The sequence below is a fragment of the Vigna radiata genome, chromosome 7, assembly GCF_000741045.1.
Source record: "Vigna radiata var. radiata cultivar VC1973A chromosome 7, Vradiata_ver6, whole genome shotgun sequence".
Lineage (NCBI taxonomy): Eukaryota > Viridiplantae > Streptophyta > Magnoliopsida > Fabales > Fabaceae > Vigna > Vigna radiata.
The window spans coordinates 36,745,767-36,751,766 of NC_028357.1; positions in this window are offsets into that span (position 1 = coordinate 36,745,767).

Below are 6,000 nucleotides of genomic sequence, written 5' to 3' on the forward strand. Positions count from 1 at the left end.
CAGAAGCCTGCCCTTGAGATCCTTTTCTTTCACATGCTAATATGTGAATTATCTCTTGGAAATGTAAAATACATATGATTATGCTCAAGAACAAAACTTTGTACTTTACATTTTTTACTTTTTCTAACAAGTGTGACACCTAATATGACTGAACAAAGACTTACAGTTTATAGTTAGGAATTAAATGATCTCTTCTTCCTTTTTTCTTTTACATACATTCTTTTTAGTACATATATATAATCTTTCTATCATTTTTTACATTTTCTATCACATTATTTTCAAACACCAAATCCCATTTTAGCACTATAAAGATTTCAAAAATCGCAAACTCATCCATGTACATTTCAAAAAAATAATTATAATTTAGTATAAATATTTTATTTTATAAATTAAACAATAATATTTTAATTATGTTTATAATAAAAATGAATTTTGAATTATTTATATATTTTTTTGATAAAAATATATTGCATGTAATTATATTAAATAATATATTAAGATTGGGTTATTCAAAATTAAGAATTCAAGTTCAACTTTAATACTTTTCATTTTGTATGTTCTTTTAAAAAATCTTTTGATTATGCCATGTGCTCAAACTTTCTTTTTGTGCTCTTTCATTTTTTATAATTTATATATTCCACACTCATTTGAAACTTACCAATGAGTTTACAAAATAAAAAAGTCCTTATAATTACTTTCAATACAAAATCATACATTAAGCAAGTCACATACATAATATAATATTTTAGATTCAATATTTAAATTTACACATTGATTGAAACCAAGAAGCCTTGTACTTGATATAGAAATGGATTATAAGAAAAATTCTAACTCTACTTAATCTAACCTAATCGATTAATTTTTTCTTGATAGAGTAAGCTACTTATGATATTGTTATACGAAAAGTTTCACAGTTATTCTTGTCGTAAAAATTTTTTTCAACTCTCACCATCTAAACTATGAAATTAAGTGTAAGTTTAGTAAAACATCCTATGACTTTTGCCCAATACACATCTCTAATTGATGCATAAAACTATAACTTTTAAAATATTTTATAGTCTTAACCTTTTATTATTAAAATATTTTAATGGTATCTTTTAAAATCACCACTGTTCTTAGACATTTTTTAAAACTCTCACAATCAGATGGAAAAAATTATTTCAGATAAATTAAGTATACAAAATGTTATATAAGCTAAAAAAAAGTTACGTCTTACACATACATTAAAATGAGTCGTTTAATTATTTTTTTACTTTTAATTATAATAAAATTTAAAATAATAGTTATGAGAACATAAAACTATAATGTACTAGCTGATTAACAAATCTACTTTTTTTTATAAATTTACTAACGATATAATATTTAGTAAAGTTATAACTCTTCATATTATTAATGATGTTAAAGTTACTATTACATCCTTTGATGGTATGCATCAAGACTATTTCCAATTTTAATTAACCATCTTATGTTCTTTATTGTTCAATGACAAATTTAACCTTAAACAAGAACAAAAGATTGTAATAATAGTAATAATAATAACCTTTATCTAATATATGTATATTTGATACTCAATTCAATTATTTCAAGAATTAGTCACACATAATAACTACAACTCAACTTTCAATACGAAATATAAATATTAATAAGATTTAATTAAAAATAAAAAAATAAAAAGATGTTTGAAATTATAATGAAGTTGTATAAAAATAATTCTTTTAATATTCTTGAGCTAATATATGAAGCATAGTTGGTAGTATATTTTTTATTTTCCTCCCAAACTTTATTATCTTTGGATCCAAGTTCCATCCTAAAACTAAAGTGAGTTAAGCACATGGTTTTTGCATCTCGAGGCCTGCTAGCCCCGATGCTTGCTTCCCTTTCATAACAAATTTCATACACCATCAACCTACACTTTTACAACCAACTATCCTCAAACTTTATAAACGTTCTTGAACTTCGTGTCCATAAAATTTTATTACCACAACATGTTACAAGATATATAATGATATATTAACATAAATATTTGGATAATATTTTGACATAATATATGTACTTTTTTATTAGGTTTAGAGACAACATCAACGTGTAATAATAAATAAATAATAAATAAGTAAAAAAATGAAAATGTCAAAATATTATAAAAAAGTTGTTTCGGTTGAATTGGTTCGAGGATCGGTCGTCTTTCCTTGTTCTGCTCTTTTTCGATCTCCCAATCTTTTCCGAATACACAATCTCCTCCGAAAGGTTGTTGACTGCAGAAGACACTCTAACGTTCAAGTCAAATATGTCTTACAAAGAGGTCTATATTTTATTAGGATAGATCCAAGTTAGAAAAGGCTAGAAAATGATGTATTTACCTGGACATCATTTGTATACTTATACGACTTGTGATAATCAAGCCCTTTCAGTAACCATTAATGCAGTATATTTTTAGGCAATCAATTCCAATAATCAATTAGGTAATATGACCATTAATACCTGCTAATATACTTGTTAATTGTTCATAGATGACGATTAACTCTTAATTGATATATTTTATATAGTACAAAAATTATATAAAAACATTTTTTTTTTCATATAATAAAGAGAAAAACAAACATGTTAAATTATGTTTGTTTTAGCAATGAGATAAGAGTATATATTCAAATAACTTTAGTGAATAATTGAGCTAGATATAGGTGAAATGGTTGAAAACTTATAAAAACACTAGCAAGAGTGCATTAACTATATCTAATGTACATCTTTTAATAAAGAAAGCTACGATTGTAATTGTTTGTTTGCATTTGTTAATGAAATGGGTAGCAAAAGAATATTGAATTTGATTTGAGAAAGGAGGGAAAACCATTATAATGGTGGTCCTCATTTTTTTACTCTGTAAATTGTTTTATGGTGCTTTGGATATAAACCATTTTGGACACTTTTGTTTTGGTTTCATCTTCTGAAGCACAAGAGACAAAGAGCAACAAAGTGAAGAAGAAGGTGTAAAGCTCCAAATTTTAAAATTCAACCCTAAAGAGAAACAAAGTGATTCCATCATCATCAATAAAATAATTATTAAACATTTTTAAGTGCTTTAGGGAATCCTCAATATCTGCCTCCACTCAAATTCAAAAGGCTCAGCTTTTTATTTCTCTTCAAATGCACCCCAAGAGAATACAAATGCTTCAATATACTTTTTTTTAGTACTTGAAAACGAGAAGAATAAAAAAATTGTAATTTAAAATCAATTTATACATCAATTGAAAAATATATATTTCAAGAAATCAAGTCAGATATGTAAACCAATTTTAACTTCTAAAAATATCAGTTTATTTTTTTAAGCGAAAGTGCACGAATTAATTAACACTAATTTTCTATGATGTATGAAGTTTATATTGGGATAAACTTAAATTTTAGAGATTTATTATTTTATTAGGTTTGGGTATAGTAATATTTGGTTTGATTTGATAGAGATAAAAGAGGAATGGGTAGTTATGATTTTGTGTTTATTAGGTAGAATATTATTTTATGTTAGAATAAGAGGATTTTATTTCTAGGTAAGTTGATATTTTATTGTTAGTTTTTATTATTTGTACTTGGTCCAAGGTCTGATTTGTACTTATTTAAAGGTTGTCAATATTTAATAAAAATTCACACGTTATCAATGTGTATAGTAAGATTTTCCCAACAGTTTATTCTATAGATAAGATCAATTTATAATATATAAGTAGAATATAAACCTTAATTATATAAACCAATTTTGTGAAGTTGAATTAAATTTAAAAACCAATTTCTAATCCTTATACAAAGAATGAAATGGCCTTTGTAATTCTTTTGCAATGTCATCCGATTCTATACGAACAATTGAAACAAAGTTGAAGGTAGGTATTTGGAAAGTGGAGTATTAATATGATTTAACTTTCAATTATCTATCTGAAGCTATCAAATATAAATTCTTCATTTATAGCTTAGATACTATTCTTTCAAATATTAAATTACTCTATCCTTTCGCAAAAATAAAAAACATCTTTTAAGTTCACTTTTTAAGTTCACTTTTTAGTGGTTATGTAGTGTAAATCAATCAAATTAAATTACAATAACATTTAGAAAGAAAAAGTGCATGTCTACGTCAACGTGTTTATTTTTAACGTAAGTTGAAGAATGATTTATTATTATAATGGTTTGGTTCAAGCTTGGCAAATTCAACCGTTCATCACTTATTATTATAATTTTTAAGAAATTTATCACAAAGATACACCTTAATTTCTTCAATATGAAATTTTCTTTCATTTAAGGATCATACAAGGACATTTAAATTTGCATGAATCAACTTAAATTTTCATGAATCAACAGTCGAAAAAGACATTACCTCTTGCAATTGTAGTAATTGGTCAACTCTTCTATCATTCTAATTTATTATTTGTGCTAAATTAATCCAACTTTGATGCATGATATCATTTTTTTACTTATTTATGATATCACGTCTAAATTTTCTCATCATGTATACTAGTTTCACTTTTTTAAAATAAAGATGTGACCTTTATTTTATTTAGGAAGATTTATATTTTTAGTTGATTAATTAGAAAATTTTAATCAACTTATTATATATCTCAAAATTTTGGTAGCATTCACATCAATTTTCAAGTCACTCAAATATGAAAGTGGTGATATGAAATTAATCACAATTAAATACGTAAAAGAAAGAAAAAATCAAAACAAAAGGAGAATGTTATGAAAAACAAAAGGATTTGTAGCTTGGGCTTGATCAAATTTTTTTATAAGGAAAAATAAGCTGAAAAGAATTTTACATCTCTAAAAATAAAAATTGGATTGGTAGAAAAAACTCAAGAAGTTTGTAACCTTTTTATCCTTTGGGACGTCCTAAAAACTGTTGATAATCACGCAATAGAAAAGTAATTCATTCATTCATATCATTTTTTTTAATCTACTTTCTCTTCTTAAATTAATTAAAGAAAATCATTTTGAATTTACTACATTTTTATATCTTATAAATGTTGGTAATCACGCAATAGAAAAGTAATTTTTGTCAATACGATTTCATATTTCTGTTCTTCAACAGATTTTGCCTCCTTCTTATTAATTTGCAATTGCCTTTTGATTTCTCTTTCTCTGGAAAATGTAATTTAAGAAATGAAATGAAACTAAGATTTGATTTAATTTACTGTTGAGATTGTCAAAGGAAATTTGTAGTACATTTATGATTTACACTGTTTAATGTTCTTTTATTCTTTGAACAATGTAGATACCTTTGTCGTGTGCTGATATTTTTTCCGTAATGATTTGTCGTGGAAGAGGTTGTCGGCGACAATACCACGTCTTCCTAGTCACGGTGCTGGAGGGCGTGGAGGGTAAGGGAGCAGAGACGGGAGACTTCTGAATCGTTGTAGATGACGAGATTTAATTTGAAAAATGAAACAATCAACGTGACATGGAAGGTGACATCAAACGTGGACTCGCTGTTTGCTACGTCAAAAAAAACTTAACACTGTCCAAGGTTAATAGTAAAAGTTTCAAAACTATAAAAACTAAAAACAATCAACATTTTGAGTAGAAACTAAAACCAAAATCGTATGATACTTAAGAGACGAAGAACATATTTAACTCTAAAATAAAATCGAACAAAACTAATGAAAAAAAAAACATTATTAGTAACAAATCAAGAGACAACTTTTTCTATCCCCACAAGATTACCATCACGATTATTACTATAATTAGTGTTATCATTCTTGTAATTTATATACCACAACGGATATAACAAAGAGTTGAACTTTGCAATATTATATTTAACACTTGTATTGTACATGTAACAAACTTCCCACTGTCAGTCACTAAACCAAAAATCAGTTTAACAGTGTTGATCTACCTGTAAAGCTTGCATAGCAATCAAATGAACTCTTTGTGATCTTTGCTTACTCACTTTCTATTATTAATCACAAAGTGATATGTTTCTAACATTACTGCATAATATGAAGATCTCATGTGGAAGAAGCAGAGAGAGGA